Source organism: Natator depressus, chromosome 7 (assembly GCF_965152275.1).
Source record: "Natator depressus isolate rNatDep1 chromosome 7, rNatDep2.hap1, whole genome shotgun sequence".
Classification (NCBI taxonomy): domain Eukaryota; kingdom Metazoa; phylum Chordata; order Testudines; family Cheloniidae; genus Natator; species Natator depressus.
The window spans coordinates 25,642,300-25,668,181 of NC_134240.1; the positions used below are offsets into that span (position 1 = coordinate 25,642,300).

Consider the following 25,882-nt stretch of genomic DNA (forward strand, 5'->3'; position numbering starts at 1 on the left):
ACAAAGCCTGGCGTGGATTTCAGTGCTGGATTGACGCCCAAATCATCATCATCATCATTATTCTGTTGTTATTAATTTTGTTTGGGGAGAAAAATGCAGGAGGTACAAAAGTAAGAATATTTGGGAGGTGGGGTAAATGCACACAATAGTTCATTGGGGATACAAGTGTAGTCAAACTGGTTGGGAATCTGTCACTCCCAACTTACTAAAAATGGGGGGGGGGCTATACCAAATTATTACTATATTAAAATAGACCACTAAGGGCCCAATTGTGCAGTTACACATGTGAGTAATTTTCACTAGTATCATCATTATACTTAGTATGGGGTTTTCTTGTTACAAAAGTATTATTTGTTTTGCTAGAGGAATAGATGGGGAGCTGTGGTTGCTTGCTACTGTTGAAAATCAGGCTACTCATTTAGATGTGTATGGCTTGGGTGATGAGCTCTAGTCAGTCAGGTGTGAAAATCTTGGGTTAGGTGTTTAAAAGTGGTCAAATAAGGGCCAGTGTTTTGAAAGTGGCTTCTTAATGCCTTGAGGATCAGTTTCTTAGTGTATAGGCTTCAGCTGACTCTGTCTTCCTTGGCCCTCTCTTCCCATCCTCTATCCTTGTCTCCTATTGAATAGCTATAATTGCAGCTCCCTACCTTTGTATTGCCATCAATGATGCTTTATGGGGAAATGCTTCAGGAGTAGGACATTGAGCACCCTGTAACCCATTGCTTCCTTGACACAGTTTCTTTAATAACAGCATATGAAAAAACACTATTATTTTTAATTGGAACCTTAATTATTTTTTAATTGCAATCCTGAAGTTTTTATTACTTTTTTTCAGGGAGAATTACTTATGCCTTCATAGGGGGGATGTCCAGACTGAATCCCAACTCTGTCAATCCGAGTGCAGAAGTGGGGCCTGCAAGGATTTTAAAAATTAATACTTGCCACTCCAGGCTTGTATTAAACTCCCAAAGTTACAGGTTTTCTCTGACCTTGGCTTGGTAAATGCTTCCACCACCCAAATGCAACAAAACTCCTTTTGAACCCAGGAAGGAGCACTTGGGAATTCCTGCCTGTGGGGTACCCTCAAGCCCTTTATCCCTGCTCCGGGGAAGAGCTGAGAAAGAAAACAAAGGAAATTAGTTGTGGCTACCATCTAATCAAACAACATGCACAAACCTCTTAGAACACCAAAGATCCAATCCTGTTCTTAAAAAAGGTAGAAAATACATCTGGAACTTAGGCTTTTGCTAGATTTTTAAAAGAGCAATTCCAAAAATCAAGCACCCAAAATAGCTTTCTTGGGAGTTCAGCTTTAAAGGTTACAAGCAAACAAAAGCATCTGGGGTTAACACAGAGGAGTCTACAAGCCAATAAGAAATAACCCTAATTGCGTCTAGCTAAACATTCTGATCTACTTAACACATTTGGAGTTCAGATAAGTAGTTCTAGGCATGATCTGATGATTTATCATCATACCTGGCTTAAGTTGCTTATAGCATGGCTGCTCCGTTCCTCCAGCCCAGAGAACAACAGACAAAGGGAAAGTTAGTTTCTTTCACAATTTGAAAAAGTTCTACCTTTCCATTGGTTCTTCTGGTCAGGTGCCCACTTGTTTTTCTTTACCTGGGGGACTTTTTAACCCTTTACAGGTAAAGCAAGTAAAGAACAGCTACCAAGAGGGATTTTACAGCGCACTGGCTGGCTTGGTGTCCATCAAAGGGAGCTATTCCTCCCTTTATTTATCACAGGGGATTTGGCTCTGATTCAGGAAAGCACTTAAGCATCTACTTATGTCCATCCCTATTCAAGGCAACACTTAAACTCATACTTAAAATTAAATGTGCTTATATCCTCTTGATTTCAAAGGAAGTTAAGCACATATTCTAATACTGTCCTGAATAGCGATGCTTTCCTGAATTGGGAAGTAAGTATTTGGCCCCAGACTGAATATAATGGATCATATACTGGAGTTCTTATTCAAAACTCCCACTGAAATCAACAGGAATTTTGCCTGAATAAGGACCACAACATTTAGCCCGATACAAGTAAGTGGCAGTTGGATAATGATGGATAATCAAGCTGGATTTGATGTGTACACAAATAGCTCACGAAAGCTTATGCTCAGATAAATTGGTTAGTCTCTAAGGTGCCACAAGTACTCCTTTTCTTTTTGGATAATGACTGTGCCATACTAACTCATCTCATGTTTAACAGACTTTCGCCTGTTTCCATCCAAATGCACCTTCCCACGTAGTAGTGTGCTATTGTTATTCTGGAGACTAAAAAAGCCAAACAGCGAATCTTAGACACTTTGGACCAGATCCTCAAAGGTATTTAGGTTCCTAACTCCTTTGGTCTGAGACCTCCATTTAAGGACCAGAATAAGGAAGGAAAAGAGAATCAACACAGGGAAAACTTTTCTCAGTAAGCTGCTAAAATTGAATTTAAGTTCTGTGAATAGAGGAAATGCTATATTTGATTACAGGATACAATTTAGTTTTGTGTTTTTGTTTTTTTTTTTTTGCTGGCTCCTCTGTTCTAGCCCCTTTCCTTCAGCTCTGCATTTCACTCAGATATGCCAGAGACACCAGCTGTATCTGGCTGAATTTATTTATCTAGCTGATGTATTTTCATGATCATCGCAGTGTCTCAATGTCTGAAGAATATCTGAAAACAAAATACTGGGGAAAATTAGACTTCTTCCTTTCAAAGATGATGATCTACCAAAATACGTATTTAAAACAAAATTCTGTGCCATTTTGAGGTTTGACCTTCATCTGTTCAGAGAATATATTGTATTTGTGAACTGTATTGTCTGTCAAATTTAGATTGTAAAATATTTGAGACAAGTCCTTGTCTTTCTCCACATCTTCCCCAGTGGCAAGCACTCTTACAACTTTCAATATAATATTTTTCTTTCCACTATTATTAGCAAGTCTGTGTCAGAATTACTACTTTAAAACTTCCACCTTCTTTCAATCAAATAGCTGTGTTTCAGATAATTTTTGTGCAGGTTGGCTCTTTTTGTTCCTGCTCATATTTCTAACCTTCATAGGTACACTTTGTATTTTTTTTTCCCCTGCCCTCACTAGTGTTCATAACTCATTTCCATTATATGCAAATTAATTTACATTCTGTTTGCCTACCTTTCAGCTGACTAAGACTGGCCCTATCCCCAGTCTCCTCAGCACCCCAATGGACACATCCCCCTAGCTCAATGCATTGACGTGTATCATTACTGTATATGGGGACCAAATATTGATTTGCTGCACAAAGTCCAAATAAAAGTTTGATCAGAGGATATATGGGAGGGTGAAGAGACTCTTCCCCTTTTAGCCAGTGGCAGGGGTTGCAACACTATTACATCCACAGCCTCTACGACTGCATCTTTCAACCCACTACATCCCTAAGAGATTACTTTAGCTAGTGGTTTTATACAGTCATGGATCCTGTAACCTGGCCACGTCCCATTTCCCACATGCCTGCACACTACACCACAGACCATTGCTCTATGGTGGCAGGAGTGTGGAGGCTCTCAAGGCAGTCTTTCAAGAGCTATTTCCTTTTCTTCCCCCTTCCGCTATCCTCTCTTTGGTTCTTTGCATGGCCACAGGAAGAGAAGTAGTCTTCAGGGGGCAGTAGGGGAAGGAGATCTGGTCCTAAATGCTTCAGTATGTTTTCAAACTATATTCTTTCTTTAGAACTTCAAATAGTGTTCCAACAGCAAAGTTGTTAGATTTTTTTTTTTTTTTTTAAACAATCAGAATAGAATGTAGCATCATTTCCAGTCTCCATTTAAGCCAGCAGGTAGCAGTATAGTTTCAAGCATATCAGGCAAAAGCTTGACTTTCTCATGGAGGAAAATTTATGTTAGGCAGTCTGCAAACCCATTTTTAAAAGTTTCCTGAAACAACAACAAATTTTTCATTATCTCCAGACTATTTTATTAATTTTTTTTTTCCAGAAAGCACCAGAAATCCTTTTTTTTTTTTTTTTTTTTCCCAGACAAGCTTGAAAGTAAGGTTCCTGCTTCAAAGATCTTACAATTTAAAAAGAGGTTATCATCTAAATCATAGAACTGGAAGGGACCTCGAGAGGTCATCTAGTCCAGTCCCCTGCACTCAAGGCAGGACTAAGTATCATCTAGACCATCCCTGATAGGTGTCTGTCCAACTTGCTCTTAAAAATCCCCAATGATGGAGATTCCACAGCCTCCCTTGGCAATTAGGAAGTTTTTCCTAATGTCCAACCTAAACTGCCCTTGCTGCAGTTTAAGCCCATTGCTTCTTGTCCTATTCTCAGAGGTTAAGAAGAACAATTTTTCTCCCTCCTCCTTGTAAACAACCTTTTATGTACTTGAAAATTGTTATCATGTCCCCTTTCAGTCTTCTCTTTTCCAGACTAAACAAACCCAGTTTTTTCAATCTTCCCTCATAGGTCATGTTTTCTAGACCTGTAATCATTTTTGTTGCTCTTCTCTGGACTGTCTCCAGTTTGTCCACATCTTTCCTGAAATGTGGCACCCAGAGCCAGATACAATATTCCAGTTGAGGCCTAATCAGCGCGAAGTAGAGTGAAAGAATTACTACTTGTGTCATGCGTACAATACTCCTGCTAATACATTCCCGAATGATGTTTGCGTGGGTTTTTGTTGTGTTGTTTTGCGCAACAGTGTTACACAGTTGACTCATATTTAGCTTGTGATCCACTATGACCCCTCAGGTCCCTTTCCGCAGTACTCCTTTCTAGGTAGTAATTTCCCATTTTGTATGTGTGCAACTGATTGATTGTTCCTTCCTAAGTGGAGTTCTTTGCATTTGTCCTTATTGAATTTCATCCTATTTACTTCAGACCATTGCTCCAGTTTGTCCAGATCATTTTGAATTTTAATCCTATCCTCCTAAATAATGTTGATCTAGTGCTGCTGTTCTGTTTTAGGCAGAGTCCCATATATTGCGATTATACACCTGCACAAATTGCTACCCTTTTGCCAAGACGCCACTCTTTATTGTATTTATTTTTTCCTTTGTCCTTTGGTTCCACAATAATTCCAAAATAATTGTATTTATTTTTTCCTTTTGTCCTTTGGTTCCACAATAATGTCAGTTCTTCAAGTGCCTGTTCATGTCCATTCCAAACAGGTAGAGGGGGGTGTGTGTGTGCACGTGCACAATAGCCAGATAATTTTTCCCTGAGCAGCATCCCTGGGTCGGCCTGGGTGCCCCTCGGAGTCTCACCTTCATATCACTCAATATAGAGCCCTGCCGACTTGCCACCCCCTCAGTTCCTTCTTACCACCCATGACAGTAGCTGGAACTTCCCCTTGCTCTTGCTTCAGCAAGCAGTTTAGCAGTTCTTTACTTACACTCTACAAAGTTATTTTCCAGTTTAGTTAGTATAGTATAGTAGTTCTTCTAGAAGGACAAGGGCTTCTATTTCCAGTATTTCCTAATACCAAAAGCCAAAGGTGGCCTCAGGCCCATCTTGGACCTGTAAGAACTCAACAAGTTCGTGAAGAAACTCAAGTTCCACATGGTCCCATTGGCCTGATCATCCCCTCACTGGATCCAGCAGACTGGTATGCCACCTTCGACTTGAAGGACACATATTTTCATATCGCAATCCCTCAGCCCCACAGAAAGTACCTCAGGTTTGTGGTGAACAATACCCACTACCAATTCACTGTCCTTCTGTTTGGCCTGTCAGCAGCACGTCGAGTCTTCACCAAGTGCATGGCAGTCGTTGCCGCGTTCCTGCACAGGCACCAGGTGTTTCCGTACCTTGACGAATGGCTGATCAAGGGCTACTCCAGGACCCAAATGGAAACTCATGTCAAATTCATCAGAGCCACCTTCAGCAGCTTCGGTCTCTTTCTAAACAAAGCAAAATCGACTGTCCGCTGTCCAGAGGATAGAGTTTATGGCGGCAGTACTGGACTCTAGCCAAGTCAGGGCATACCTGCTGGAAGCGAGGTTTCAGGCCTTGGCTGATATTCGAGGCCTCAGACAGTTTCCCACCACCACAGCAAGAAACTGCCTGAAGCTTCTGGCACACATGGCTGCCCATACCTATGTGGTACAGCATGCCAGACTCCGGCTTCGACCTCTTCAGTCGTGGCTCGCCTGGACAGGATAGTGACCCTGCCTCACCCGGTCCTCGACTCCCTCCTGTGGTGGCTCAGGAGATTATGCTCAGGAGTCCGCTTTGCCAGTCCACAGCCATCTCTTTCGCTAGTGTCGGATGCGTCAGACTTGGGCTGGGGAGTACATGTAGGACACCGCAGGACTCAAGGTCTCTGGTCCCAGGAGGATCTAGTTCTCTATATCAACATCAGAGAGTTGAGAGCGGTGCGCCTAGCATGCCAGACCTTCTGGGCATACTTAACGGGATAGTGTGTATCAATCCTGATGGACAATGCAACAGCAGTGTTCTGTATCAACAAACGGGGGTGCACGCCCCTCTCCCCTGTGCCAGGCAGCCCTCATGCTGTGGGACTTCTGTGTAGAACATTCAATACACCTGCAAGAGTCGTACCTCCCCGGGGTACAGAACGAGCTGGCAGACCACCTCAGCAGGTTGTTTCACAGCCACAAGTGGTCCCTTTGCCCAGATGTCATGAACTTAATAGACCTATTCACCGCATGGCACAAAAGGAAGTGCCAGCAGTTCTGCTCCTTCCAAAATTACAGCTAGGCTTCAGAGCAGGTGAGTTCTTCCTCCATTGGGGAGGTGGTTCAAGTTGCTTCACCTCACAGCATGGAAGCTCCATGGTTGAACCCAATGAAGTTTTCCTGTTCAGACCAGGTTAGACAGGTCCTTCTTGGCAGCAGAAAATCCTCTGAGAGCTACCTACCTTGCCAAGTGGAAGAGACTTTTCCAATTTGGTCGACGCAGTGCCTTTCGTCCTTGATACTCGCCTTAGTATGCTCATTCTGGACTGCAGAATGTCATCAATAAGGGTGCGCTTAGCCACCATCTCGGCCTTCCAACCAACCCAGTAGGGCTGCTCAGTGTTTGCTAATCCCATGGTTAGCTGGTTTTTAAAAGAGCTCGACAGGGGGCGGGGGCCGGGCCATGCCTGGCTGTTTGGGGAGGCACAGCCGCCCCTAACCAGTCCTCCATACAATTTCAGAAACCCGATGCGGCCCTCAGGCCAAAAAGTTTGCCCGCCCCTGGGCTATACCGTCATGTCCGTCAGCCTGTCCCAGCCTGGGACCTCGACCTGGTCCTGTCCTGAGTCATGGGACCGCCCTTTGAACCCTTGGCGCCATGCTCCCTGCTCTACCTCTCTTACAAGGTGGCGTTCCTGGTAGCTATAACCTTGGCCAGGAGGGTGTCTGAGCTCAAGGCCCTTACATCAGAGCCTCCTTATGCTGTGTTCTATAAGGACATGGTTCTGCTCAGGCCTCACCTTGCTTTCCTCCCGAAGGGTGTCTCACAATTTCACATCAACCAGGACATCTTTCTCCTGTTCTACCCTAAGCCGCACTCCAGCGGCAGGGACCAGAGACTCCACTCACTGGATGGTCTGCAGGGCGCTAGCCTTTTACATCAAGAGAACAAAACCATTCAGAAAATCGGTCCAGTTATTCATGGCAGTGGCGGACAGAATTGAAGGTCTGCCTGTGTCGTCACAACGCATTTACTCATGGATCACTTCCTGCCTTTGTGAGTGCTACAACCTGGTGAGGGTTCCCACACCCCCAATCACTGCACACACTACTAGGGCGCAGGCTTCCAGGCACAAGTGCCCTCTCAGGAAATCTGCAGAGCAGTGATGTGGTCCTCTGTCTACACTTTCACCACGCACTGTGTTATTGTCTCTGGCCTGCTGAGTAATGTGGCCTTCGGACAAACAGTGCTCCAATTGGTGGCAGACTCTGACCCTGCCTCCTGAACTTAGGCCTGTGAGTCACCTGATTGGAATTGACATGAACAAGTACTCATAGAAGAGAAAATGGTTACTCACCTTCTCGTAACTGTTCTTCGAGATGTGTTGTGCATGTCCATTCCAATACCCACCCTCCTACCCCTCTGTCAGAGTAGCCAGCAAGAAGGAACTGGGTGGGAGGCAGGTCGGCAGGGCTCTATATTGAGTGCCATGAAGGCGCAACTTCAGGGGGTGCCCAGGCTGACCCACGGATGCTGCTAAAGGAAAAATTTTCCAGCTACTGTGCATGTGTGCGCGCGCACACACCTGATTGTAATGGACGTTAACAACACATCTCGAAGAACAACAGTTACGAGAAAGTGAGTAACCGTGGTTTGTTCCCCCCCCCCCCCCCCGCCAGATACTCTGGTGATGGGTGTCAGTATAAAAGTTTTATAGATCGATCTTCTGGCTTTTTAGTTGGTCCATCTACTGTTTTGTGCTCATACTCCATCTCTACTACTTCTGTTTCCCCACCAGAGCGAGTTCAGTGGGTCTTAGTGCCTGCTGTTCACAACAGGACAGAGCAGGAGGGAGCAAGAGGTAGATACTTCGTATTTCAGGACACCAAAGATGAGCAAGCTGCCCCATCAGATCTTGTCTCGGAAATAGGGGACAGGCAGCACTGTCTTTGACAGGGAAAGATGGCTCATTATTTTTGTTGTATAATTCCCAGTCTGCCATACACTTTGGAGCAGCTCTGCCACAGAGAAGGGCCTTGTCACACACTTAAGATAAAGTAGGCCTTATAATCTACATGGCCATGGTTTTAGGAATTAAAAAAAAATCCTGAGACCATCTAGGAAATGTATACTGTACAGAGGGGAACTGAAGGTCCCAGAATGGGGTAAATGTCAAAGGCAGAATACATTAACTTAACAGTTCCTTCATAATGAATCTGAAAAGAATCCTAAAATTCCTGCTGGAGAACAATTCTGCCTTCCAAAATCACTTTTCTTCATTGTAGTCTGTGGTTGGTAAATAGAAAGGAATATTCGAAACCTTTACATATGAAGCAATGGATGAAGGGTTCTCCCTGATCAAGCTATATATCTGCCACTGTCTGTGAGTGCTACTGCACGTACACATGAGCTGCTCAGAAAATATATAGTATGGGTAGGCTGTAATATTATATTGTCTGATGTTTTATGTTACAAGAATGTTTTGAAATGTTTTCAGCCCTGTGAGAAGACTGTCTGCAAATTTGATAGTTGCAGAGAAATGTAATGATTACATCATCATTGGAGCATGTCATCACTTCCATAATAAACCCTGGTTCTGCACATGTTTTCTCCCCTTAATTATGCTTTTGGCAAAACTGTCTGATTACATATTTACCCAAGAGACTGAGAAAGTGGTTGTGAGAATCAGAGAAGCCAAAACTAAGTTACCTGTCTCTTCTCCCTGAACCTATCCCATGTCCCAAATATCCACTTTAACTTCTGTCATGACAAGCTGCTCCAGGACTGTCATGATCCCATTCATTGCTCCAACAATGCTTGTCTCCATGTCAGTACTGGTGTGCTATTAAGAATAAGAGGAAAAATCAAAATACTTGCCCTACTGTATCTGAACAACTGGTTCAGAGTCACCAAACTTCTTAAACTTTAAACCATTTCCTAGTGAGTCAAATGAAGGAATTGTTTCATGCTGTCTTTAAGATTAAAATATTTGAATAAGGATAACTATAAGCCTAGGGGGATTATTCTGTAATAGTGACTACCTAAACTAGGGGTGGGCAAACTTTTTGGCCTGAGGGCCACATCTGGGAATAGGAATTGTATGGCAGGCCATGAACGCTCACAAAATTGGGGTACGGGAGGGGCTGAGGGCTCTGGGGTGGGGCCAGAAATAAGGAATTCAGGGTGCAGGCTCTGGCTGGGGGTGGGGGCTCTGGGGTGGGGTTGGGGATGAGGAGTTTGGGGTATAGGAGGGTGCTCTGGGCTGGGACTGAGGGGCTTGGAGGGGGATCAGGGCTGGGGCAGGGGAGTGGGATGCGGGGAGAGGCTCAGGGATGTGCGCTCTGGGTGACGCTTACCTCAAGTGGCTCCCAGAAGCAGCGATATGTTCCCTCTCCGGCTCCTACGCGGCAGTGCGGCCAGGTGGCTCTGCGTGCTGCCCCATCTGCAGGCACCGCCCTGCAGCTTCCATTGGCTGTGGTTTCTGGCCAATGGGAGCTGCGGGGGCAGCGCTTGGGGCAGGGACAGCGTGCACAGCAGAGCCCCCTGGCTGCCCCTATGTGTAGGAGCCGTAGGGGGGCCATGCCACTGCTTCAAGGAGCTTTGTGGGGTGGCCCGATCCTGCTTCCTGCCTTGAGTGCCGGAGCTGGGCAAGCCCCAGACCCCACTCCCCAGCAGGAGCTCGAGGGCCAGATTAAAACGGATGGTGGGCCAGATCTGGCCTGCAGGACGTAATTTGTCCACCCCTGACCTAAACAATTCCTTCACTGACGCTTTCTAACAATATACCTATCTGTAAGAAAACAGCATAATTTTCATATATATGAATATATAAGTATATCTTTCACTGGACATTTATTCCCTTATATCTAAATTCTATCTGGGTTGCACACATCTCTGACTAAAATAAACAGGAGTTATGTGCTCACATCCAAGAGCAGAATTTGTCCTCTATTTCCTCTCCCACTATACAGAACTCAAACCCATACTCTCTTGCCTGAGACTCTAATGGAAAAATTTAGAACTGGAATAAGTTGGTATAGTCAGTCAATAGAGTTTCACTTGTTTACACCAGCTCTGAATTTGACTTGTGGTCTCATAATGTATTCATCCCACAAAGCACTTAAACACCAATTTGTTCATTCTTCTTTTGCTATTGGGTTTAGTCCCTTTTTTAAAAAAAACAAACAAAAAACAGGTAAAATGTGAGTTATTGCTGTTGAGATGTAGTGGGCAATATTTATCATAAGTAAACGCCAGGAACAATGTTTTTCATATGCCCAATTGTTTCTGCCCTTAACTACAGAACAGTTATAAAACTCTAGAGCAATTCAAATTATTGTCTGTTTTCAAGTCATGAATGAGGAGGATGGGGGGGGGGGGGGAGCTCCACTACACTGTTATCAGAAGTTAAGAGATTAATCTTCGCATGTTGAGAGGAGGGAAGAAGGTGTTTCATCAGCCTCCATATCCCTAGCGCTGCGTCCATTCCACTCGGCCAGAAATGGCTCCCACTGCCTTTACAACTTCTGTCCATAAGAGGCTCTCTTATCCTCCTGGCACCCATGTACTGATATTTCCCAACCTGAAAGACCCAGACAATTCCTGCTGTCTCACTGGTTCCTCTACAGCTTCTCTGCCAGAAAAACGCCACTAGGCTTACATTCCCTTCCTGTTACCATTCGTCTCAGAGGACTTCAAGATGGGCAGGATTATGCGTTTACATCTCTTCCCAATGACAGATTTAGAATCCAGTTAAGAAGTGTGTGCCAGGAGGCAATCAAGGCTGCTATTTGGAAATCCTGTATCAGGGTTTTTTAAAATGTTTTGATAGCAATTTTTAGTTGAATAGGTTAGAAAATGTTGTGCTATGAAGTACACCTGGCCTTGCATACCACTGTGTCCTGTGATCTACAAAAATATGGATCTACATGCATGTTTTGAAAACAACACAGACAGGTGATTCTCTTCCTGATAGACATTTATGGTTAACTTAGTAAAATGCCTGGGGACTGTATCTGCACTTGTAGGAGAGGTTCAGATTTTTGTATTTGATGGACTTTGCTATCCTGTATCATGGAGAATAATATATGCCTGACCTCTCCTGAGAAGATTTATCTGTCTTAGGGTTTGTACTGCTACCCATCACTATGATATACGAGTCCCTCCAAGGAAAATTAAACGGTCATAATAAGGTTCCCAGTAGACTTCATGGAGTCATTAGTTCTCCTGCCTTCTCAAGAGAGCAGAAAAGACCAATAATTGTTTGTTGTGGTTTTTTTTTCATAAACATAGAATGTAGTCCTTGGTGGTTGCTCATCAAAAGATATTTATAATTTGTCTAAGTATTTTTAATGGGTTTTTTATATAATATGTATTTTTAAAAAGCCTGGAATTCTGTAGGGAAAAGGTGTGATCAAATGTTGCATTTTGATGGGAAATGTGGAAATGAAGTTTCAATTTCAAAATTCTAGTGCTTGGCATCTTGATCTAAACATAATTCTCTTGGATGACTCTGTTACTTGTGAGTTATCAATGAAATGTGGTTAATGGAAGAAAATTAAAATATGGGTCATTCAAGGCATATAATTTCCTTCTTTGAAAAGTGGCATCTGTTTAAAATTGGGATCTTTCAGCATGCACATTCCAAGAGATTCGATATAAACTATATTACAAAATTTAAAAGGCTCATTTACGTTTTACCAAACTGTTGGTTAATATTCACAAATTGCTGTAATGTGCCAACAGATATAGTAGTTTCTTAACTAGTTTACCTCATCATGTTCTCATACATTTCTACATATGAGGTTTTTTGAAGAGGAAAAATCTCACATAGGGTTCATAGTTTGTCACAAGCAAAGCACATAATTCAAAACAAATGTAAGACCTTCATAATAGAATTATTCATTACAATTGAGAAAAATTGCTGTCTTCAAGGTTTGCATCACCAACAAAAGTTGTAAATTAAACTCTTAAACACACACACTTTAAAAATCTGCAGCTGAAATGGTTTGATTTGTACATGAAACACTGGATCAAATGTATCCATTAACTTGAATGGTTACATCAAGGATGAATTTGGCCCAGTGAGTTTAATTTTGTACATTGCTTTAACAACCAATATAAAGATTTCCCATATACATTTTTCATGGATCATGTTTTGCTTTATATCTTCTAATTAGTGTAAAGATATTATTAAATAAATTCATATACTTACTTTTACATGACATTTAAAAATGTGTCTCTTCCAAATACGCAGACTATAACTTACAAAAATTGACTTTCTGCATTTTAAAAAAAAGGTTAACACTTCCCTTAATACAAACATTTTTTGATATTAGTCTGAACGCCAGGTCACTTTTTAAAATACCCTGGAGAAATCCTACTGAAATATCATGAATCATTCCTATGGTATTGTCAAAGTATCCAATTTCCTTAACGGAACATCTGTTTCATAGGAGATGGTATGTAGTGATTCTCTCTTGTAGGAAAGATGTTCCCAAAATATTCATCTATCAAAATGGGGAATGAGAAGCATTCTAGCCAACTATTATGGCAGTGCAATTATCTAACCAGTACTGAGAGAGATCCATTGTGCATTAGTGCTGATAATAGGAATTATAAGGCATCTAATTGTGTCCAGCCTTTAAACTGAGATACCGTCTCAAACAAGTGAGGAAATTTAACTGTACCTTTTTATATACATGCTGTAAATTAACTATTACAGCTTTATTGTCACAATACAGAACCCTTCAAAGAATAAACCCTGCTATAGAATATGTTTCAGACAAGATCTGCTTAACTCAAATTTCTGTAGTTGCTCCTACTTCCTTAAATTTTGGGGAGGGGTCAACACAGTTAATCCTGTTGTTTTAGTTAGTTATCTTTAACATGGATTGCAATAGACAATGCAGTCGTGGAGTTTGAATTACAGTTTACTTAGCTCATTATCACCAGTCTCTTCAACTAATATAAAAATGATTAACCCCAGTTAATGTACTTTTATGGAGTGTGTGTCTAAAGACCCTACATTTAGTATATATATATAAAAAAAAAAGGTGAATTAAGAGAACACTAGGGCAGTGGGTCTCAAACTTTTCTTTTTGTGGACGACTTGAAAATTGCTGAGGGTCTCGGCGGACCACTTAATGATCTTTCCAAATGTTGTTTGTACCATTAGCTAACTATTGTAAACGCTTTGGATAAAAGCTCTCTATTTAAAAAAAACCTTAATAATAATTGACGTGTGTTTTTTTTGTTTTGTTTTGTTCTACAAATAAAAGTACACAACTCAGATTTTAACATCAGTAGTCTTATCTTTCTAATGTGATGGATGTGCCCTCTCTCCCCTGCCACGGCAACCCCCGAGCTGGGGCTGGGAAGGAGGGGGGTCTCTCCCCGGCAGCTACAGCCCTGAAGATGGGGAAAGTCACCTCTTTCTCTGGCCACCACAGCCCTGCATGTCCCAAATTCCCCCCACCCCCTCTTCTCACTCCACTGCCCTCTTCCACCTACCTCCTATTCCCCCAAGGCCACCACCTCACCTTACATGTGTGTCTTCTCAGGGACTACGCAGCTAATTAGTGGAGCCATGCCTGCGCAACTCCACTAATTAGGTGGGTGGACCCTCATTCTCTTGTGTGCGGCCGCCCAGGTGCACACCTTAGAGGGAACTATCCGCGGACCACCTGAATAGAGCTCGCAGACCACTGGTGGTCCAGAGACCACAGTTTGAGAACCTCCACTATATTGCGGACTAGAGACCCTCTCTTCTCTGCATGTGTTGTATACCCATTCATGAATTTATTTGGCCAGAGAAATAGAGTGAGTATGTCTCATTTTGTGTTCTGCATTCTAGTTAGGTTCACTTCTTCAGTATGAATTAATTCTATTAAGTATTATTAGCAAATCTTCTGCTTAGTTACTGATTTTTTTCAACTGCAGAATTTAATGTGGATAGTAGAATCCAAGGAACTGACCTTGACTGGAGTGATGAGAAAAATGTATTTGCAAAAGTCTAAACATGATACCTCAAACTACTGCTTGCCCAAAAAAACTGATAAAAATATATTGACTTCTGAAAAGTAGAGTAGAGCTGCTAATATTTGCTCCAATAATTTAAGGATTATTGGAATACTTGCAGGAAAAGAATACCAGGCCCTACTTCATTTCATGATAAATTAATCACCAACATTACTGAACTTTGTATTCAGGAGGATTTGCAATATGTGAAAAAAAAAATTAGTGACTAATAGTATTTTCAAATTATATCTCTTTTGTTCTGGTGATCTTGAAAGCACCTGACTCATAGGGTAATCAAGCTTTCCAATACCCCATACAAAATAGGTAAGATGAGAGTCTGAGATTTCAATGGGAATTAGGCACCTACACACTTGTGAAAATCCCAGTAGGTGCCTATCTGAATCTTTAGGTGTCAAAATACTTTTAAGAATCGTGCTCCTAAATCACTTGGAGCCAGATTCTTAAAAGTATAAGTCCAATTGAAAATCAATGGCATGTGCTCCTGAGTTATTTAGACACTTTTTTGAAAATCCCACTCAAAACTGTTTCCACTTTCTACTTTCTAGATGGATAAATAGCTCCCAAGTGCAATGGTTAGATGCAGCAGCATTAGTGACAATGCTAGATACCCAAGCAATGTTACATATTTATTTAGACTTCTTAAAACAAGCACTGTCAGGTCCTATCATGAGTGGAGCTCATAAGCATTACTGCAATACAAATTGTAATAGTAAAAAGGGTACCCATTTGTATATTGTATGTGCCATTGCCACAACTTTAAAATATATTTTAAAATAGAGCCATTACTCTGTATGTTTTAGAGAAACAAAGGTGAAATGTGCTTCACTGCTACAAAATATTGACTTAATTGATGAAAAGTTTCTCTGTTTCAGGAATGGAGTAAATTAGTAAATAGAAGGGCAGGATTTTGCTAACTGTACTGTTACCCACAGGCAGATGACCTAAGCCTGTTTTTTTTTCATAGCATTCTTAGGAAACAGCATCTCTGAAGGTGGCGTATTCAGGAATGAAGAAACATCCCTTGAAATGTTCATTTGTTGATTCATTGGGTCAGATTTGGAAGTCCTCACGCAGTTTTATTTGGTTCCTTAGTAACTTCAGACAATATTTTTGCCTAATGACCAAGTAAAACCTGAGTAGAGGATTCAGGATTTGGCCTTCCATTTTCATTTCCAGGAGAACTATGTTCTTGAAGCAGCTGGCCCAGTTTTACTCTGGGTGAAATTCTGGTTCTATTGAAATCAATAGGAGCTTTGCCACTGATTTTGAATAGGACAGAAGTCCCCAAACTGTGGGGCATACCGCCCTACAGGGGCACGGAGGAACGTTCAGGGGGACATGGCTGGGTCCCATGGACAGGGGGCTGAGGCTGGTCCCAGCTGCCAGTTCCATGCCCAGGGCCCCAGCTGAGGCTCCGCTTCTGGCCCTGATCGCAGCTGTGGCTCCAGCCTCAGGCCCCTGTCCACATCCATCCCCTCCCAGAGCCGGGGCCTTGCTCCTGGCCCTGGCTCCGGGGGGCGGGTGTGAGGTAAAAAGTTTGGGGACCACTGGAATAGGATCAAGATTTCACCATGTGGAAGGAAAGGAGTCATGCTGGATGTGATGTCAGTTGTGCAGGCATTTGTGATTTTTACTAGCATTTTGTGACTGGCCTGGAAAGATGATATCAACTCCAATGCTACTACAGCGAATGTCTCAGGTGGTAGAGCGCTGCTTTTGTAGCTAGAGTTTGTTTTAACACTGATGCTATGTGTGTACAGGCTAGTTGATAACTATGTCTGCTACAACTGCAATTACCCACAGTAGTTGTCAAGACAGTCTATCTTAAAATATTTCTACCTTTAATTTTCATTAATTAAAGCAAAGTGCAGTCCATAAGAACATCCTACTAAGTTTTTGTGGAACTAAGGACTTTAGTCTCTAATTTGTACAACAAAGTGAACAAATATGTAAGTCAAGTGTGGTGCAAAGTGTTACAGTAACTGGCTCCTTTAAGGGGACATAGTGGCCAGCCACACCTGTGCCATAATTAATTAGCTGCTTGTGAGCCTCAGTAGGTAGGATTAAGAGGGTCAGGAGATAGTTTAATAGACACCTGCATCTCATAAAAAGGCTGAGAGAGATCAGTCTGGGAGTGGAAACACAGGGAATGGGTAGGCTTCTGTAGAAGGCTCTAAACTAGGCTTTGGAAGAGTAGTAATGAAATCACAGGAAGTGGGCAGATGCCTGTGGAAGCCTTTGAGGCAGCAACTGCAGGAGGTCAGATACTCTAGTGGAACCAGCCTTGAGGCCCAGTTCTCTGTACTGGAACAGGGAAGGAAGGATGCAAAGAATGGAGCCCAGCAGGTGCTGAGATCAGTACTCCAGGGGAATGAGCCTGAGGGCTGTATGCTCTATCCCAGAGCCAGAAAGACTTTCAAAGATAGTCTAAAATGGATAGGCTGAAGAGAAGTCCCCAAAGGGCAGAAAAACCTTTTGTTTGTTGGGCTCGGAAGTTTTGTTTGCAATTTGGTTGGAGGCTCAAGCTACGTCTGCAGCATGGATCTGTGTGTGGAAAGCCAAGGAAATCCACCTTGGTGAGGGAAATTGAGACATGGAATGCCTACAGTGTTACAGTCAAAAAGCAAACATGTGGAATGACATACAATGATAAATATGATCTGGGATCAGGCACCACTTTTCTAAGGTAAGAGAGAGGAATTACCTTTCCATCCTGGAATAGTAACTTTCTGTAACTGCTTTGTCTAATATTTTAGTGTATAAACTAGTAGAAAGTGACAGAATCAGAATTTTAAAACTACACCAATAGCTCCATTCACATCACTCATCCCAATTTTAAGGTATATATTTTAAAATACTTCTTAAAAGCCAATGATTGATTATTTGCAAAGAAATGCAGCTGAAACTGGCCATGACATCTAATCTAACAGAGGATGTGGAATATGGAAGACAGTGCTCTAAATGTGAGAACTACCCTTTTAAAAAAATCACTGGCTCTGTGTGACCTAATGCACTCAAGGGCTCTTGCTCTTTTCATTTGAGGGGTCTACTCCCTTCCCCATCATACCACATTCCTAAAGTAGTCTATTGTGCTCCTTTTCCTGAATTATGTGAGAACCCTTTCTCTTCCTAGAAGGGTTCAGTGCTCATCCCTTCCAGGTGGTTAGTGTTGGGAAAACAAACTGATTTGTACTCTTCCCCCAGTGATGACTAAGGGCCTCATTTTGGAGGTGCATAGAGAAAATCCCAGCTGGCTCTGTGCCACGCAAAGCTGAGGAGCGCTCCAGGAATAAGCTTCTGTGGGAGTAGAATCTGGCTGGAGATATTTATATTTTTTAAAGCTGAATTGAGCACTCTATAAATCCTGTTGGCTTCTATTAGCCTGGGAAATAGGTTTCCATAGTCAAGAGTTTCTCAAACTTTGCATAGTGTGGGCCGTGACTTTTACAGAAAGTGTCTTGTGGACATCTTTCCTCTCACTCAGGATCACACAGACTTATCTCCTTGTACTTGTAATTGCATAACATCCTCTGGGAATTACAACCAGCTGACATAGAAAAGTAAAATTAGGAGGTGTTAATGTATTTTTAGCGCCTTTAATGGCTTTTGCTGTGTTGGTCCCAGGATATTAGTGAGACAAGGTGGGCAAGGTAATATCTTCTATCTGAAGAAGAGCTCTGTATAGCTTAAAAGCTTGTCTTTTTCACCAACAGAAGTTGGTCCAATAAAAGAGATTAACTCACCCACCTAGTCTCTTTAGTGGACTTCAGCAGTTGGAAACAAGGAAATGGTATCTTCTCCATGAAACCAGCAGCAAGTGCATCACAGACTGCGAATGGACTACAGACCACAGTTTAAGACTGCAGCTATAGGCTGTTGTAAACCCAGGACCTTTCTTAAGGCAACATAATGCCGCCTTATGTGTCATTGGGCAGGCTCAAATTCTTATTCAGTTTTTAGCTCTTCATAACTTAACTGTGAAATCATAAAGCATTTTTTGGTACTAGCTTGCATTATACCTGAGGGAATGCAAATGTAAATTTTTATACTTGTTTACTTAATTGCTTTCCACTAAAAATATAATAGAGAGTAATCATCAACTTTCTGCAATCAAATGCCAGCATGAGTGTATTAATCTTTAACTAGCACATCTGACAATTAATGAAGTGAATATATGAGCTGTATGTCAACTAAATTTATTGCTGAAATCAAGCAAAAAAAAATCTCTCTCAAGAAAAGCAGTGATATTGATGGCAGTATAGTTTGTATAGGACTTCATTCTGATTAGACAGCACATGAGTTCATGGCACAGTAGTCAGTTTCTGAGACTACTATATCTACACACTAAAATACTTCCAATACTCTTCTATGAAGTGATGCATGTTTCTTGAAATTTGAATGGTAGTTCTGTTGCCAAGACGTGCACTCATCATCCTTTTAGTCTCAGTACATGACTTCCAGCATTTCCTGCTGATATTTTTGGGGCTAAGTGATAGTTAAGATAAAGGTAGTGTTAACAGGCTCTCCTCCCCACTCCAGCCTGTTAAAGCTTGTCACCATAAAAGCATTCATGGCATGGAAAACTTGTATTTCTTTAATTACATACAGTAGATGGCAATTAAAGTCTTTGAGATATAATGCTGGTGAAGCATCTTGCATATCTCTTGGATGGAAAAGAAGACGAAGGCTTAGAAATATTATTGGAGAGAAGCAAATTCTGTTCTCGGAAATAAACAGGCACAAAGATATGTACTTTGGTCATGGCAAATGCAGAGATGGGAATAACCTTGAGAAAATTATCGTAGGAGTAATGGTGGCAGGCCCTCGTAGTAGGGGATGACTAGTAAGGAGATGGTATGTGGCAGATCATTGGGAAGCCAACTGCTGAGTGTGTGAAATTAGCAATGGATCAAGAAGGCTTCCAAAAATTTGTACTATGTCACAAGAATTCAGACATGAATAAATGTGGCACCCAGTAAAAACTCTAGTCACACCAAAAAGCATGCAGTTATCCTCATGCACTGAGGTTCATTACAGCCCAATTTTTTAAATGTGAAAACACCCCTTTAAGGTGATTTTTTTTTTTTTTACCTGAATTTATGTAAATATAGAATCTTTATTAGCAAGTATGCGAAGGGGGACCATCTCTTCCTACTCCTATTTCTCTGTTTTGTTTTGTTTTTTTTACCGATCAAATTAATCACCTTGGAAACATATTAACAGATGGCAAAACCTGTCAACTCCATTCGTGTCTTCCATAAAAAATGAAACTTTTAACCCACTTTTAGATGCCCCTAGAACGCCGGCACCCCTAGGCATGTGCCTACTGTGCCTAATTGGAAATCTGGCCCTGGCTGAAGTGAGTTTTTTGCTTCAAAAAGAGTGTACTCACTGTATATTTATTGTCTGTACATGTATTTGGTACTTTGAAGTTCCATACTGTTTTTCTCCCTTATTATTTACCCATTCTAACTTATTCTGCTATCTCTTCATGGCAGTGTTACCAAATACAGACCAATTAAAAAATCCCTCTTTGTTGTGAATTTGAACGTTCAAATTAATAAAAGTAACTACACAAATCTTTTTATCGGGATCATCAAGGCTAAACGGGGTGAAGGTGGAAATACTTTGTAGTAAATGAGGAAAGGCAATAGAGAGATTGAGAATGTTATCAAGTGCAGAATGGATTATGGTCAAAGGTAAATATCAGTGTATATCCATGTTTATTACATTTCTTTCTACATTCACATTAGAAAAGAAATAAAAATGCAGTGTCTTGTACTACATTATAAAACACAATGGTTATCTGGAACAGAAATAACAACCCAGGTGAAATTATAGTGCTTGTTGCCTATATAGTGTATGTTTCCACTATACGTTGCGGGAAGAGGGGTGGTGGGACTTCGCACTTCAGTAAAATTAAGCACTGAGCAGTGCTGAAGTCTCAATATCAGCTATATAATGGGGAAAATGTAGGGTCAAGTTTGTTTGGATGTTTTGTAGAATGAAATTGCTAAGAGTGAATGATCAGTGACACCAAAGTCTTTAGATTAGCCAACACTTTTTTGAAGGATACATCATTACTTTTAGAAAATTCACATGTTTTCATATGAATTTTAATATAACACCATAAAAGCAAAGATTTCCATTTAACACTCCATTCTTGTCAGGAAAGCATCTCCTCTTCTGCAAAATGGTTACAAATGAGTCTCTTACTCCTCAAGGCTTGACTGAAATGCATTATGCACAAATCTGACAACTCTTCAGTATGATTTGCAAGCTGCAGAGAATTCCAAACTCTTCTATATTCCTAGGAAGAAATTCACTCCAGTGTAGAGGGCTTGTGGAGACCATATGCATCATGTATGTCCATACTGCTTTTATTGACAACAGTGATAGGACTGGCCTGCTTAGTTCCTGAAGCTTTAAATATTTATTAAATATCTGATTTTCCCCCCCCCTTCACCTATTTAAGAATTTTCTCTCTAGGTGTAACACCTTTTCAGATAATATGTGTAATATTTTTGCTGAGGAATCAAATCAGACTTTTATGCTCCCTCTGTGACTAAAAATCTTGAAGGTGATTATTTTCTTCTTCCTTTTTTGTTTTAGAAGTGGATGTAGATGTCAGAAAATTGGCACTGGGGACCTCATCAGTTAATTCAACAGCTTCATATACTGTACAGTAACTGACAAAAGTGAGCATGATGGAGACTGTGAGGAAAGAGAAAATCATTCCAGGTCCCTTTGAGTTACAAGAGTATTTATTATAATTAACTAATGTCTACTGATGTTTCACCATTACAGTTCTGCATGATATAAGAGATAAGCTAATAGCGGAAAAAGCAGAAAGTGTCATCACAAAAACTCAGAAATAAGCAGTATATTATTTGGTACCACATATCTTAAACATGGGGGGGGGGGGGGGAATGCTGACCCGCCAGTACCGTGTACTGAAAATATTAACCAAATATTAGAACCATTCATGGTATTTGTTGATCTCCCATCTAAATGTGAAGGCCAATTAGCAAAGATTGGATACTAATTAAGTAAAATACAGATACAAAGTTTTGAAAATTCCACAAAAGCCAAAGGCTCACTCCAAAGTTCTTAAAAAAAAAAAAATACTATCAGTAGAGTGGCAGCTGGTCAAGCAATAGGGAGAAGGAGGTCAATACTACCCTTTCTGCTCCCTGAAATCACCCTTATGGGGTCAAGGCCAGTGTTAGATCCCCCTGGAATGCTACTGGTCCATTAGTGTTGAGGGGAATGCTATAACACCTCTCCTTCCCCCCCCCTACCACTCCTACACTAAGTGTAACTTCTCTTAAGGAGACATTTTTCAAAGATTGCTACAAAACTACATATATATTTTTCCTTTTACTATTTTTCCCCCCCACTAAAAGCAGCAGGCAACCACCTATGTTCAGTAAAACTGAGAAATTATAATGCAGATGATGTGCTAGGAGAAAGTAATCAGATTTAAACCAGCTGCATAGATATAATAGAAAATGATAGCTTTAGCAAATGAATGCTAGTAATTATATTTCCATCACTCCCTGGTATATTGTGTTTTAGCTTCTTGAGATAAAACTAAACTTATTCAGCATCTGAATTACATAAGCTTCTAGGTCTCATGCTGATGGACTATGTTTTTAAAAATCCATGGGGAAAAGAAAAACTAAGGATGCCTGAGCTAAAAGGCATCCAGCTAAAAGGCATTTTTTCTGTTTCTGGAACCTCTCACTCTAGTGTTTAAGATTAAAAGAAAGCTATAGGAACTTTTTAGGTAATATTTATGCTGAATCCCTTACCTTTACCCTGAAAATTTAGAAGTTAAATGTTGAGGGGAAAAGATATCCTCAGAGATGCTACATCATACCTCTCACATGTCCCACGTTTTGAGGAACACCACCTATTTTAGTCCCACAGTTATCTGCATGAATCTGGTGTCCCTTCACTTTTATTATTGAAAATTGTTTACATTAAAAATAAGTATGAATCTTTGGAAAGGGTTGTTTATTCTTAACGAATGAATTCCATATCATTCGCTCAAACAGAATTTATGGGCTTGATGCAGAAATTACTGGGTGAGGGTTTTGTCCTGTGTTATGCAGAAGGTCCTATGAATAGCCATGCTGGGTCAGACTAATGGTCCATCTAGTCCAGTATCTTGTCTTCTGATAGTAGACAGTGCCAGATGCTTCAACGGGAATGAACAGAACAGGGCAATTCTCGAGTGGTCTGTTCCTTGTCATCCTGTCCCAGCTTCTGGCAGTTAGAGGTTTAGGGACATCCAGAGCATGGGTTGTGTCCCTGACCATCTTGGCTAATACTCATTGATGGACTTATCCTCCGTGAACTTACTAATTCTTTTTTGAACCCAGTTGTACTTTTGGCCTTCCCAACATTCCATGGCAATGAATTCCAAAGGGTCACTGTGCATTGTGTGAAGTACTTCTGTATGCTTGTTTTAAACCTGCTACCTATTAATTTCATCAGCTGATCTTTGGTTCTTGTGTTATTTGAAGGCATAAATAACATTTCCCTATTCACTTTCTCCAAACTGGTCATGATTTTATAGACCTCTATCATATCCCCCCTTAGTCATCTCTTTTCCAAGATGTACAGTCCCAGTCTTTTTAATCTCCTTATATGGAAGTTATTCCATACTTCTCATCATTTTGTTGCCCTTCTCTGTATCTTTTCTAATGCTAATATATCTTTTTTTTTTGAGATGGGGCAACCAGAACTGTGTGCAGTATGCAATGTGTGGAATTATATAGTGGCATTATGATATTTGCTGTTTTATATCTCTCTTCTAATGGTTCCTAACATTCCATTAGCCTTTTTTGACTGCTGCTGCACATTGAGCAGATGTTTTTAGAGAACTATCCACAGTGACACCAAGATCTCTTTCTTGAGGCCAACAGCTAATTCAGACCCTATCATTTTGTACGTATAGTTAGGATTATGTTTTCCAATGAGCATTACCTTGCGTTTACCAACATTGAATTTAATCTGCTATTGTGTTGTCCAGTCACCAAATTTGAGATCCCTTTGTAACTCTTTGCAGTCAAATTTTGACTTAACTATTTTGAGTAATTCTGTATCATCTACAAACTTTGCCACCTCACTGTTCACCCCCTTTTCCAGATCATTTATGAGTATGTTGAACAGAATAGGTCCCAGTACAAATACTTGGGGACCCTGCAATTTACCAGTGTGAATAATCATAATGGTCCTTTCTGGCCTTAAAATCGGTTAATCAGTTTAAGTTTCCTGTGGGTGTTTGTGTGCATGTTCCTCATTTTGGGTCTTTATCACACATTGAGTCCCATGTATGAGCCTTGTCATGTTGAGAGAGAGAGATGGCCACATTGTAAATTGGCCAGGGGAAAAAAGTGTGCATATGCAAAGACTAACAATTATTTCACCTACATTAGCAGCAGAGAAAGAGGAGAAAAAAAGTGAACAGATAAAGTAAACAAAAAGCACAAGGTTTTCTGAAGTGTTTTTTTTTTTTTTGGTTCCTGTCAGTCTGGTAAATATTTTAAGGAAATCTGAGGACAGTTTTCTCTGGATACCCATCACAGCATCCTCTAGTATACTCAGAGTATTCACTCTTCTACACTATCCTCAGTCTTTGGAGTTAGGGTCTGAGAAATGGGAGCCCTGTCCTGTGGGGTACTGAGTGCCTCTTGGTAATTATTCAGCTCCCTCAACTCGATAGGCGATGAGGGTGCACAGGACTTTGCAGGAGGCACTTAGAACCTTGCAGGAACAGACCCTAAAAGAGCTGCAAAGTAGCACATTAAGTAAATTTAATAAATCCTGAAAAGTGATGTTAGAATCTCTCTGGTTGTGGGAAGTCAGCTGTGAGAGTGCATTGTTTTTACCATCAAAGGCACTAATGGAAATATAAACATGAGGAAATACAAACATGTCATTTTGCTTTCTTTCTTTTAAAGTTGTGTATCCATTAATTGTAAACCAAGAGCGGGACAAAAAGATATTCAGAGATAAAGTGTAATGTTATAATGGGGACATAGAGGTATAACATAATATTTTTAAAATCATCTTGTTGCAACTATTAACGTATAGTGTATCTTTTCATCAAGTGTTTAGGGGTGGGGGGAAGGAGAACAATTGAAGTTGGTTGGAAATTGGGGGGGGGAAATACTTAAGAAAAATATAAATGCTATCTTCTTTACAAAATGATTGATTGGCATGAATTATATTACCCTCTGATTTTTTTAATTTTATTTTTATTAATTGAATCCAAGATCAGCTGCTCCATGATCTTGCCTGGGGTTGATGTCAGATTGACAGGCCTACAATTACCCAGATCATCCCGTTTACACTTTTTTAAATATTAGAACAATGTTAGCTTTCTTCACGTCTTCTGGAACATCCTCAGTGCTCTAGAATTTATTGAAAATCAACATTAACAGTCCAGTGGGCTCCTCAGCCATCACTTCTAAAACTCTTAGATGCAAGCTACGTGGACCTGCTGATGTAAAAAATGTTTAACTTTAGTAGCCGCTGTTCAACATTTGCGAAATTGGCCCTTCTAAAGCACCAATATCATATCAATATCACTGTTTTGGACTTAATTCTATTTGCACATTATAAATGTGATCAAATCATGATCACTTGTTTCTACGCTACCATTAAGGTTTAGTTCTGTGATCAGTTCCCCTTTATTTGTCAAGATGAGGTTTAATATAGAACTGCTCTGTTGGTTGCAACACTTTTGAATCAGGAAATTGTCATCTATAATATTTAGAAATTCCAAGGACGTTTTAGTATTGGCAGCATGAGATTTCCAGCACGTCCCTTAAATGATTCCCCCATGATCATGCAACATTTTTTCCTTACACATCATAGATAGGATGACCGGCTCTTTACACACCTTTCTTCTGAGCTATCAGTGACATGGAAACAACTAATGTGTCTTTTGACATAGAGTGCCACTCCCCCGCCCCTTTTCCCTTCTTAATCTTTCCTAAATAGGTTATAACCAACCGTTGATTTTAATATTCCAGTTGTGTGAATCATCCTACCAGGTTCCAGTAATGCCAACCAGATTGAAATTATGCTCATCAATGGTTCATAATGACACTGACAAGGATCTATTGGTGATGGCTCATATACTAAATGAGCAATTCCAGTTCATCTTGTTTGTTGCCCAGGCTCCTAGAGCATTGATGTCTAGGCAATTAAAAAA

General features: G+C 40.9%; 1 long non-coding RNA gene across 1 annotated transcript in view; it reads left to right on the forward strand.

Moving 5' to 3' along the window:
• LOC141990496 (uncharacterized) overlaps positions 1–25,882 on the forward strand; it is a 38,347-nt gene that overhangs the window by 783 nt on the left and 11,682 nt on the right. The window lies entirely within an intron of this gene.